Source organism: Maylandia zebra, linkage group LG10, assembly GCF_041146795.1.
Source record: "Maylandia zebra isolate NMK-2024a linkage group LG10, Mzebra_GT3a, whole genome shotgun sequence".
NCBI lineage: Eukaryota > Metazoa > Chordata > Actinopteri > Cichliformes > Cichlidae > Maylandia > Maylandia zebra.
The window spans coordinates 24,291,185-24,304,865 of NC_135176.1; the positions used below are offsets into that span (position 1 = coordinate 24,291,185).

A 13,681-nucleotide genomic window follows, 5' to 3' on the forward strand; every position below is an offset into this window, starting at 1 on the left:
TATTAATATAACCTTTGAGCTCAACGGTAATTAATTAGTAGTGGAAATAATTTCTGGTAGCATCACAGAAATGTAGCAGTGACAATAATATTGTATGCTGTAATCGTACTGGACAATTAGTGATACAAAAAACCTGTTTTATCCTGTGAATAAAAGTATATGTTTTTGTCAATGTACCATAATAACAGAAGCGAAACGCAATATTGTGTCAGGACAATTCACTATTTATGCACAATAAACAAAGGAGCATAGCGCGACAATTTCTGTTCAGCGCCAGACTTGCTTGTAACCTATATCACTAATTATGTCATGAAAATGACGTATTAACTACTAAAAAACACTGACCTTCGTGTAAATGCTTGGAGCAGACTAACCTGTGAGCTGGAGTGTTCTGGGACGTTATATTTGGTCTTTGAATGGCTGCAATCCAGGCCATCCGTCGCGTCTTTGTTACTTCGGAAACATGGCTCGAACAATTTCTCTTCAACGACTAATCCGATAACAACCGATCTCTTTACCCGTCAGCTTCCCGTGGCTGTCATGCGTCATTGCAGTTAATAATACAACAGCTTCTTGACATTTTTGTGTTTCTTTTTATCGCTGTATAACTGATTTTAATTGAAAGCCTGCGTGCGCTAGTACCACTTGCCACGAGTTCCCAGAATCCTTTGCGGTTCTACCCGTGAATGACGTCACATTTTCAATCTCTATATAATATGCATGTTAAATTTTATATTTGGGGTAAAATATCAAGTCTTTTCAAGTAAACCGGTTCAAGTCCAATTCAAGTCCCAGGTCATTGGTGTAAAAGTCCAAGTCAAGTCACAAGTCTTAGAACATTTTTTCAAGTCAAGTCTAAAGTCATAAAATTAATGACTCGAGTCTGACTCGAGTCCAAGTCATGTGACTCGAGTCCACACCTCTGAATATCTCTGTGTCTTTGTTACAAGTACTAGTACTGGTTCTGTTATGGGGCCTCTACTTGGTTTAACGTGCCTCATTCAGGAGGCATCTATAACCCATCTGCAACCCAACTCCAACCCACTCGTCTTCTTTTGGTTTGGACGAGCAGCAGCTCTACTTTGAGCTGCTTCCAAATAACTGAGCTCCAGTGGAGCCCAGACACTCCACTTCCTGTCGCTCGTGGCCACAGGTGAGGGCAAGGACATAGATTGGCCAGAAAATCGACCACTTTGCCTGTGGGATTAGTGCTCTCTTTACCACTGCAGACCAGTACATCGTTCCTCATCATTGCAGACCCCCAATGTGTGCTTCTCCACTTGAGGATGCAATTCATCCCCAACACAGAGCAGGAAATACAAACTTTTCTAGCTGAGAACTGACTGAGAGCCCAGAGTTGGAGGTGTTAAATGTCATCCCTGCCACTTCACACTCTAGCCGCCCCATTGCAAGCTGGAGGTCACATCGTCTTAAAGATATAGGCTCTAATTTGCTGAATTCAATACACATTGCTGGCACTGAGATGCAGTCCTATCTTGATGCATCCTAGAGACTGTGTTTGAGTGTGTGGATCAGCCTGAAATCACTGAGTCACTCCACTAATGCACTGATCTCTTTCTCTGTCACACACACACACACACACACATACGCACACATGCACACGCTCTCTCCTCTCCTTCGTTCTGCTACTCTCTCATCAACCCCTTTCTCTCCTTCTCTGTCGTTTTCTCACTCTTAATCACCCACTCAGCACACACACGCATGCACACACTTCTTGAGTCCTGTGGACCTTCCAGGCAGCCAATCATTAGAGCCCTCGCTGTGATGTGGCTGCTAAAATTATCCTTCTCTCTCTGTTAGTCGACATCTGCTGTGACGCACTGTGGAGAACCAGGTAGCCATGATGCCCAGAGGAGAAAAACAACTTTTTTTCCCTTTTCTTTATTTGAAAAGAAACTCTTATTTTATTCTCTTGTCTTCAGTTCTATGTAGATGTGCACCTTCTCACTCCAGAGAGTGACATGGCACAAATTTGAGCTGTACGGTCTGATAAAGTCAAGACTTTCACGGTTATCATTTTTTTAGTGTTGCACTTTAAAGATGGTCTTTGCACACTCGTGTTACAACCAGCCGCACATAGAGACCATCATGGCGGAGGACGGAGAGCAAGTTGTTTTGGTGAAAACGATCTTATAGTTGCCTGACTGCCTTAATATTTTATATTTAAATGAGGTGTTATTGGTCTTCTAATAACAGGTTTTGATTCCAGGAGTTCAAATAACCTCAAAAGTGAAACAGTATTGCTTCTTTACTAAACCAAAAAAACCCCAAACTCCTTTTCAGAGTTTCTCGTGTGCAAATTTGCAAATTCTTTCTTCTAAATTTCCCACTGTTTTCACATAAAGCTCAAATCTTTCTTAGATTTGCCACCTTTTTTCATACATTTGCATTTTTTCTCATATCTGTTCAGTTTTTTTCTTATAAATTTATGACTTCAAAGTTTTGCAGATTTTTGTCTCCTAATTTTGAAAGTTTTTCACATAAATCAATTTTCCCCCAATAAATTTGCATTTTTCTTCTCAATTTGCCATTTTTCCTCATAAATTTATTAATTTAATCCAAAAAGTTGCATTTTTTGTACTTCTCTCCACTCTCATCCCCCTATTATCATCAGTATTATTATATTTTTCTTTTATTAAGTCATAATTTAGTGATTTATTATTTAATTCAGTGGCTTTATCACACAGTCACACATTTGATTGACTTGTTCTCAAGGAGAAAAGATAAGAATGGATGAGTGCAAACTTGGTGAGTGCTTTAAGTCTCTTGGCTTCAACAGCGAGCGTACTTCAACAACACGTGGCCAAGGTTTACTCTTGACCCAGCAATGCTCTTTTTAAAATTCTAGATTCAGTTTGGAATCACTTTGGAGACATTAAATGATATTGTTGCTGTTGTTGTAGCAGCTGCTTCAGAGAGTCTAATCAGGTATCGATAAAAACACCAGTTTCTTCCTGTTAAAAGGGCGTTTTTCCTTCCCAGTGTCACCAAGAGCTTCCTCAAAGCAGTTGATTGCTGGGATTGTTTCTGTATTACATTTACCTTACAATCTAGATCACTTTAATCTTCACTGTCTTTGTAACAAGCGCATACTCGCACAGGGAAAGAGTGATCCATCGCCTCCTCTGTACTCTGTGCTGTTATCATCAGGCAGATAGGTTCACCAATGAAAATCCAATCATTTTAGGAACTTTTTTGTACCTATTTCAGCCAGAATTTTTAAACTGTGGCCTAAAATGAGCAGAGCTAGCAGGTGCTGTGCTGCACAATCGCAGACTGGCTCGTCTATTAAGACAAAAACATACTTTGTTGTTAATGCCTGCTTGCATTGTGTTTTTATTGAAGGGTCTAGCATTGGAGAATTCTCACTTTGATGTGTGCGTCATCCAAAGCGTCATCTGAGCCTGTGATAATACACAAATACTTAGTTTAAATGCCCTTTCTTAGAATAAACAGTCTCATCCGTATTCACAGGCTTATCACTATTAGATAAATCCATCTGTATTTTCACTGTAAGAAGGCCATGCCAGACTTGAGCAGTCTAATAATAACATGAGGGATGAAGGGCATACCATCCTCTTTCTCTATCTGTCAGTGCTCTCATCCCTTTCAAAGTCACACATGAACAAGGATGATTGTTTTTCAAGATAACCAGCGAGTCAAATGATGCTGTGTTATGTCAGCTGGCCTTTAACAGCACTTAAAGCACTTTGTCGCTGTGCTTCAAGGAAACTGGCTCCGGAGCAACATAATAACGAGGTGTACTGTGTGTGTGTGTGTGTGTCACTGCAGTGCCTAAATGCATTTTTCTATGACCCATATGCTCGCCTGTGTTTACGCCTGGGTTTCCTCATCTGCGAGGGGGTGTGTTCAGCTATGTTCGGCTGCTGCGAATTGGTGTGTGTTGGTCCTTTATTTACAGGAGTTTTGGTGTTAACCAGAAAATTTTTTGTGTGTATCCCTATCTGCCTCTCCGAGCGCACGTTTCCTGGAGTGAAATGTCCGCTTTCAACGGCCACACTATGTGGTTTCTGTTCTGTTGCGCTCAGAAGGAAGCAGGCAGCGTTAATCTATCACTTCTCCGCAGATGGTCAGAAATTTAAGCCCGGCCGCGAAATGAGACTGACAGGTAGACTTACGACACATAGACGAGCTGAATCAGAGCTGCCTTAAGCTCATAGTTGACACTGTTCCTGAAAAACACATTTCTTTTTAAAAAATTAGTATTATCCCCAGTTTCATTATCAAATAATTTGGTTAACGATTTCTCTCAATCTTTCTCAACTCAAGAAAATCTCATCAAATAGCCAAACACTGGAAAAAAGAAGTTGTAAATTCTCATCGAAGCGTAAAGTAAGGTTTGGATTACTTTCTTTTTTAGCTTAAAACCTGACTTAATCATTTGATTATTGATTCGGTAGTTGTTACCGCTCGAGGTAGTGGTGGCTCACATAAGTTTGGTTCTATTCGCAGCAGCTGAAGCAACAAGTGTAGTAGCAGCGCTCACGGTGATCGTCATATTTTGGACTGGAGAGTAGAATTAGACGCATCAACCGTAATAGTCTTGGCTAAAGTGGAACGAGGTAATGGTGATAATAGCTGTAAACGCAGCATCATAGTGTTAGCAGCAGCTGTCATAAACCTTTTCTGTTCTGAACATGAGTATAATACACTATTACAGCTTCAGGTGACTAAAGTGGCACGGTCACTTGTAGGTTAAAACATGCCCGTGACAGTGATTGAGAAAGGCACATTTTTTTTCTGTGCTGCACAAGGCTTGTTGTAATTGTTGTAGTAACAGGCAGTGGCAGCTTTGCCTTGTGAAGGATAGTCCGACTTTAGGACATTTAGCTCTTTCCAAACTTATTACTAAAAGCACGATCTCGCTCTTTGGGTGCTGCAGAGAGAGAGCAAGACCTCTCTTATGATTCACGACAAGCAAAAGTGCTTTATAGGCTAATAATGTTAGAAAAGGTGAGCTACCAATGTTGCTGTTTACATGTCACTGTTGCTAAGGGTGCTTCGTAAACAGTCGCTTCACAAAAGCCTGTAAAATAATGTATGCATAATGTGACGCGATGCAAATGAAAAATGTTAAATGTCAGTATGGTTTAGTCTCTATTAATATAGCAGTTACAGTGTTGGTAGCGGTGTGGCTCGATAAACAGGAATTCTTTAATAGGGAAAAAATTCTGAGGCTGTCAGACTTTTTACCGTCGTGTACACACACACACACACACACACACACACACACACACACACACACACACACACACACACACACACACACACACACACACACTTCACATCCCCTGGTAATGTCATCAGTTCAGACCTAGATTGGACTTAATGAGACCCCTGCATGCTAACAGCCCATAACTCATCACAGCACACTGACCTACTGACTGATTGGACAGAGGAATGTGTGTGAGTGTGTGTGTGTGTGTGTGTGTTACTACTCACCTCACAGTAATGCTGAACTTGAGGTTTTGTGGAGCCTTAACCGAGCAGCTGAATCTAATCAGTTTTATGGAGAGACCATCGATCATGCCGCACTGTCTGATTAGATTGTGATGCAAACTTAACCGATAATAGAAGAGTTTAAATCAACAGTTTTGCTTTAAATTATCGTTATTGTGCAAACAGTATTAGCGCAATGCAATGGCTTTTATTGTTTTAAATTTAAAAGTTTAAATGTTCTGCCTTTTAACATGTGCAGAATATGGGAGTAAATGAAGGCTGATCGTGTAAACAAAAAGAAAGAGGCTTTAAAAACAGACAGTGGTGCAAAGGGGTAACTGTGGAAACCTTGCAGAAGAGAAATCTTGTTATTCAAGATGGAGACAGCGTGTGTTGTAACAGATTGGTGGTATTACCTTCAACCAGTCACGGCACATGGCTGCTCCTCCCTGAGCCTGGTTCTGTTGGAGGTTTCTTCCTGTTAAAAGAGCGTTTTTCCTTCCCACTGTCACCAAGTGCATCCTGAAAGCTGTTTGTTTCTGTATTACCTTTACCTTACAATATAAAACCCCTCGATGCAACTTGTCATTGTCGTGATAGCACTAAATAAATTCAATTCAATTGAAAAAATTCAATTGCTGAAACAATTTTTCGCAACGTTTTCTTCTTTTTGCTTGACGTCTGTTTGCTGAAGCCAAAAATGTTCAAATAACGGATACGGCATTTCTATTTGGCACAAGCTGCTCAACTTACGAAGTTTGAGTTTTCCTCCGTGACGTTGCCATGTTGCAGATTCACAAGTCTACACACATTTTGTGTGTTTTCAAAGACACAGTTCATACCAGGGGAGTATTACTGGAACATGAAAACAAAACAAAAAAAAGGAGATAAATGACATGGGCAATTAGAGGTTTTGAATGTCAGTTTTGTTTTTGATTAACTGCCCAGTCCTAATGTGATTACACTTAAGTCTGGCAACAAAAAGGAATCAAATAAAATGTAAAGGTAGGAGTATCCTACAATACTCTGAACACACTTCTAAACTCCTTCCCTGATGTCTTCTTCAATCATTATGTTTCACTGTAGCCATTACTATTTGGTATTTTGGCAGACTTTGCCGAACTCCGGTGTGGTCTTTGCAACATGACCGCCTTTTATATTTGGGGAAAATCTAGAGAAAAGGACACTACAGACAGAAATAATATAACCGGATGGTTTAAATGAATGACATAACTTTTCAGATGCACTGCAGCTGTACAAAAATGAGTGTTGCGTATAGAAAAGTGTAAAAAGGCTGAATTAAGCTCATACTTTGTTGCAGCAGAAACATCGAGGAAAATGTCAACAAATTTGATGAGCAACTGACTGAAATGACCACTAACAGCGGGATTACTATGAAGACGTATATTAATTACCTTCTAAAGGGGATTTTCTTCCTATTGGAAATCTACTTTAGCATTCCTCCTTTTGTAGAAGTTGGGCTTGCACTCAGTATTTTCATTTGCGAATTGTGATTTATCAAATTTGGAAAGCTGAGTGGAAATGGCAAAATTCAATCACATGCTCTCCTCAGAACAAAGTTATTATGGTTGATGGATGTGGAAAATCTCTCCAGCAATAAATAAATCATGTGATAAATGGAAAAAGAAATGCACTTTTTGAGTAATTACTGACAGAGTTTCCATTGCTGCTTCAGGCTCATTGCACAACAGGCTCTCTCTTCCAAAAGCAGCCAGAGATTTGACATTGGTACTGTCACTCCTGTACATAACTCTTCATTAGTTGCTCAGTTACAATGCAGCCAAATGGATTTCTTTGTTTTGGTCTTTGCATGAAATACAGCCGGCACTAACTGACTCTGTAAAGGATAAACTAGTTACTCAAATCTAATCAGTGCTCGAAGGTCTCTGTTTTTCCATTTTTCTGCTGGATTTGTTTTGTTGCTCTGTGAAAGCTAAAGGGAGGAGAACACCCCCCCCACCCCCCCCCCCCCCCCCACCCCCAACTCATATGTTATATTTTGTGTAAAAAAATAAAAAAAAATTGGCAGACAGTTTGGAAGCAGGGACTGCTTTCCTGCCCCTCTACCTGCTTGACTTTTACAGCCCGTCTCCTGGGACCTCTCATCTTCTTATCGCTCTCCTCTTCCATCTATCTGACTGTCATCCGTCACTGAGTACGGGCGACTCCCAACTGTCTGTCAGAGAAAGCGTAAAAAGATGAAGAGGGTGGGCAGTGGAATAGAGGAAGAGCAGGATGGTGTTGAGCTGGAGAGGCAGAGAGAGAGAGAGAGACGCGAGGTAGAACATAAAACTGCGGGAGCTTGTAATAGTGTTTCCTAGACATTAATTAGCCGAAGTCATTCCTGTGCAAACACACAGTAATAAAACTGATCCTCTCCTCTCCTCTTTTCCCCTCCTGTCTCCTCTCCTTACCTCTGGCTTCTTCTCTTTTCATCCCTAACTTCCCCTCTTTTCTTGGTTATCCTCTCTTCCCTTTGTATCTCAGTCCTTTTATTTGGCTCTCTATTATTTCCCCCTTTTTTTTCCCCAATCATGCATTTTTATTACCCCCCCAACCCCCCGCTCTTTTTTCATCTTTTTGTCATCCTCTTTCTTTTCCACTACCATGTTTTTCGGCTGATGAGGAGCATGAAAACAGAGCAAAAGAAATGATGGAAGAAGTAAAAAGAGAAAGATTAAGGAGGAGTGGATTGCCCTTAGTCTCTATCTTTCCTCCTCTGGTATTGCTGAAGGGGAAGACAAGATTCATGATGGCCTTGACTCACTGTCAACACACACTTACCCACACACAGACGAACACACAGTTACAGTACAGGTTGAACTTGCACGCACACACGCGCACAGGCGCAAACATCCTTGCTCCATTGCATTATTTATTTGTGCTGGCTGGCAGACAGCAGAAGCAGCCAAGCAGTAGAAGCAAGGATGCCGCTTTTTACATATGGCCTTTTAATATACTGCACTTTCTCTCTCTCTCTCTCACACACTCACACACACGCACGCACGCACGCACGCACGCACACACACACACACACACACACACACACAGACACACACACACACACACACACAGACCTCATCCCTGTCTTTCGTCTCTCTTTCCACTGACTGAAATTAATTTCACTTCCTTTTCTCTGTTTCTCTCCCTCTCACTGCTTGGCCCTGTCCTCTCTTCACATAACATAATTTTTGCTCTTCCTCTTCTCCCTCTGTCCTCTTCCTACACGCTGTCCTCTATTACTGATATATGTCACAAAATGTTGTGGAGAAAGTCAGGATTTGGTGATGCTAAACCCTAATAGCGTGATCCCTGACAAACTCCAGAAATTGCTAGCTTGTGAGTGAAAATACCTCGACGACTATGGATGTGTGTGCATTGAAATGAAAATAAACAAATTTGCGCTCTCCTAGGGATGAATTTGAGTAATCTTGCATTTTCCATCATTAAGTGAAAACTGAAATTCATAATAACTCTGGAAATTGACCGAATTGCTGAAGAACTAATGGGAATCCAGTCACCCTTAGCTGCACTTCATTTAGTGAACTGTAGTTACTGCTACTTAACAAATGTTAGCACTCTGAGATGAAAACCTAAGGTGGTAAACATGTCACAGTGATCACTCACTTAGCTCCAAGCACTACCGTGCCTGAGTACAGCCTCAAAGTAGATCTGTAGTCTTCTTATTTACTTATCCTTTGATCGGATTTTGATAAGATAACTCCTGATTAAATTGGGAGACTCTGGCGGGTTTAGATTGTTTTATTGTTTTTTTCAGGGATTTTGATGTGTTGCACCTCAGAGATAGTAAAGAGAGGCTTCCCCACACAGTTATACTGCCAGTCCAGGGACAGAGTGAGCTACTTTAAGGTTACAGTTTTTATTGCTGTTCACTGAAACTGAGCCTTGATAATAATGCTGCACACTGAACAGCTGGCACAAGTGTTTTTAATATCAGTGTACGGGTTATGACTGGCTGTTAATACAGCCATGCCTCATACAGGCAGCACCGGCATTAATGTAGGTGTTAAAAAAGCTTGTGTGTCTGTGCACACTGGGGGATGTGTGTCGTCAGATTATGTGTCTCTTTGTTCCGTCCCACATGTGCTGGGCCAGAGAGGAAGAGGATGCCTGGGGAGTTTTGACTTTGTCTTGTGATGCTTAAGCTAATTGAATGTATGAAAGTATGATCATAGGGAATAATGGTGTTAGGTTAATAAGGAAGATCATTAGTTGGCATGCAAGCTGTCTTTTCTGTGTACAGGATAACTAGAATCAAACCATTACAGTGATCACGTTTGAATGGATGAACAGAAATGAAATGTTCATCTACCTGTCGCACCAGATGGTGACCACTCCACAAAGAGTCCCTTTGACTGTTTGAGTCATCTGAAATCCTGGATGGCAAAAAAAAAAGTGCTTTCACTGAATGACCCTTTCAAGCTCTACAAACATTCTCACCGAGGCATCGATATTGGTCTTTTATCCAGCCGCGTCCAATTTACTGTTAAAAATCTTGGTGTTTTTTATGGGTAGCTCCTTGACTTTTAACAATCAAACCAGGAATGTTGTGAAGGTCAGCTCATTATTATTTGGCCTTACACAAAAATCTATCAACAAGCTCCAACGTGTCCAGAACTCTGCTGCCCGTATTATTACTAGGACTTCTTCTACCCACCACATCTCCCCAATCCTGAAGCAACTTCACTGGCTCCCGGTTAAACTTCGCATCCATTTTAAAATAATTCTGTATACATTCAAGGCTATTCATTCTCTCTCTCCACCGTACCTCTCTGACTTATTACAGATGAAGCTCCCATCCCGCTGCCTCAGATCTTCATCTTCTCTTTCTCTCTCTGTTCCCTCTGCTCGCCTGATTACAATGGGAGGGAGGGCTTTTAGCTGCTCTGCCCCTCGACTTTGGAATTCCCTACCCCCGGACCTCAGAAATATTAGTTCATTCTCTCTTTTTAAGTCCACCCTCAAAACTCATCTGTTTAAAATTGCCTATCCTTAAATTTCTGTATGCTTTAACTTTTATCTTCTATTTTTATTATTGTGTATATTTCCAGTTTTTATCTGTTGTACAGTGTCCTTGGGTGCTTTGAAAGGCGCTATTTAAATAAAATGTATTATTATTATTATTATTTTATCAGCGGAGAATCATCACTAAGTCAAAGCCAGTGATGTAGAAACAGTTATCGACGACTTGGCACCTCTTGGCTTGACTGCTGCAGCTCCCTGTGTGTAGGATTGACAGTTTCCACCTTGATTGGAGATGGTTCAAACTGCAGCTGCTCAACGCTTAACCGGTGCAAAGAAAAGAGAGCACATCACTCTGGTTTTCACCCAGCTGCACTGGCTACCAGTGAAGTTTAGAATAGACTTTAAAGTTGTATTATTATTTTTTTTATAGAGTCCTCCATGGATTATCTCCACAGTGCATTGCAGATCTTAAACTCAGTATTTTGCCTCCAGGTCAATGAGTCCATCATCCCAACAACTTCTCTCAGTGCCCTCCCCTCGCCCAGGCAGCTGGGCCTTTGCTGTTATTGGCCCCAGGCTCTGGAAAACTCTTCCTTCTGACAAAAGAACCTGCTCAACAATTGAGAATTTTAAATAAACTCTAAAGACCTACCAGTTTTTGCTTTTTTTATTTTCTTTCGACATCTGTTGTTTCAAAATGCGCTATATAAAAAAAAAACAACATTTTATATTAAGTGTCCATATTGTTAACCATGTGCTATGGGAAGCTATGCTGTGCCTCGGTGGTTTGTTACCAGACTTTTTGGATGTTGCTAGAGGAGGTTATTGTAGATCAGATCCAAGCTAAAAAAGCCTTGAAGTCCAGTTTAGCTGTCCCTTTTCAGGTCCAGGTCCAAAGAAGAGTGGCTTCTATTGTTATCTTTGTCAGCAGAGTCAGCACTTTGCGCTGCCGTTGTTGCTTTTGTAAAGTAAACTGCTGGTCAGTAGTGGTTATGGCAAACCGGCAATCTTCTGCAGGCTCTTGCATGGCTGCAGTTGGAAGGTTGCTGAGCGTGGCCGCTTGCAGAGCACGCAGAGGAGATCTTGGGCAGGTGAAGTCGTAGTGGGCCTCACTGTCCTCAAAACAGAGCAGTGGATGAGCAGAAGTGGGCACCCTTGGTTTTGTTAGACTGGCATTTAGAGGATGGTCAACATTGGATAGCCACATTGCAGATGCAGGAGGTGACTGCTACGTCTTAAAGTAAAAATTCCATTCACATTGTACAAGCGAATGAATTCATCTGCGGGCTTTCTCGTGGTCCACTGGGAGACTTAAACTCCATCTCCATCCGTCGCTTTTTTGCTCATTTTTATCTCCACCCAGTTTTGCTTCTGTTATCTCTCTTTTAACTCCATTTTTCGTCTTACAAGTCTGTTTTTCTTCATCGTGTCTCTTAGGTCAAAATAGAGAAGATAAAAACACACATTGGGGATGGAGAGATGGAGAGGAAGGAGGGATGGAGGGAGGGGAGGGAGATGGGGAGGTTAATAGAGAGACAGATGGAGAAGAGGAGCTAATATAGCAGGGATAAGGAGGCTTAGAAAGTAATGATAAAATGCAGAGTGAAGTCATACGGTTGATTTGGCACCACTGCGAGGGAGTGTTGCTTGTTTTTTGTTTTTTTTAATGTGTGTGTGTGGCTTTGTGTGTTTATGCCTGTGTGTTCTTGACTGATGTCCTTGACTATATGACTGATAATATCGCTGCTTCAGGTCCCTGGTAAAGCAGACGGAGAATTTATGTGTGTGCGTTCGCATTATGTGCAAGAACGATCGTGTCTGCTTGAATGCATCCACTCCCTCGTGTCCTCAAATGCCGCATCACACTCAGGCACACCTAGTTTGTTTTTGTAAAATCCTCCCAAGAATCGTACTTTTAATGATTTCATATTGGTTAATATCAATAATTTACCACCACTTGAGTTTATCAGTGTTCCACTTGCTTCTTCCTCCTTACCTTTTACTTCTTCTTTCATCTGTCTGTGTGTTTCAAAATGTTTTATTCCCCTTGCTTGCAACCATTCCTTACATCTCAGTCTGTCCCATTCAAGATGTGAGAAAGAGGCTGAATGAAAAGATGAGAGAAACCAGGAGACGCTTAAAATACACGAAACCCGCTGAGTGAGAGATGCTAGGATGCACGGTTGTAGTGAAATGACACGTCCCTTCCCTCTCTGTGTCATCTGAAGTAACATCAGTTGATGGTGTCACATATGGTTCACCTTCAAGTTTGTATTTGCACTAAAACGTAATGCACTGCAATTATTTTTAATTGCAGAGGGAAGAAGCACCGACTGTGTGGTGTGCTGCTGGAATACTGGAGCAGCAAATCCCGTCCCTGTCATCCAGTAAAACTTTAAAAGGACTCCAGAGTCTATGACCGAGTACCCAAGAGAGCCAAAGACATTAAGTGCAACAAAATCTGGGATTTATACTTTACTAGACAAATGCATCTCAGTGCCGTTGCACATCTGTTCTCAGTGTTGTGTTGCCTGATCAAATGTTACACCAGTGTTTAGTGTCAGGCAGCCGTCAGCAAAAGAAATGCAAAAGATGCATAATTTTGAGGCCGCAAGAGATTTATGGTAAATCTGAGCTGGGAAGTCAAACACAAGCCTGACATTTTGTTGTTGTAAGTAACGGCTTTATCATGAGCAGTCTGAGCCTACAGGCTGTGAGGATCATTGAGGATCACTTAGGCCCTGAGACGGGGCTTGACTGACTGGAGGCTACTGAGGGAAAATAGATTGCATAACATGGCATCAGTCATTGTGAAAACGGTCTGCCTTTGGAACCGCACCAGGCTTCCATGTTTTTGGGGGTTTTTTTGTGTCACAGGTTATCTCTGGCCACGAGCATTGTTTTCCTGTGCATTAGTTGCAGTTTTGGAGTTACATGCTGGCTTTCTGTTTAAGTAAAACCCAAGAGCTGTTGAAGATATTATTCGTAGGACCAGCTTTCAGATGAACTGGGTAGTTTAAAAATGTGTTGTTATTGTGGGGTTTTCTGTGGGCCTAATGGTTGCACATGCTGTGACCAAACTGGTCTACAGTTTCATTCCCAGCTGGGGCTTTTGCTCTGTGTTCTAACCTTTTTTCTACCCTGACTTTGTCTCTCTCAACACTGTGCTAAAAATGATATATTCAAGAATTGT

At 41.4% G+C, this 13,681-nt stretch overlaps 1 protein-coding gene across 2 annotated transcripts in view; it reads left to right on the forward strand.

Moving 5' to 3' along the window:
• jade2 (jade family PHD finger 2) overlaps positions 1-13,681 on the forward strand; it is a 237,396-nt gene that overhangs the window by 65,970 nt on the left and 157,745 nt on the right. The gene's annotated exons all lie outside the window — the stretch shown is intronic.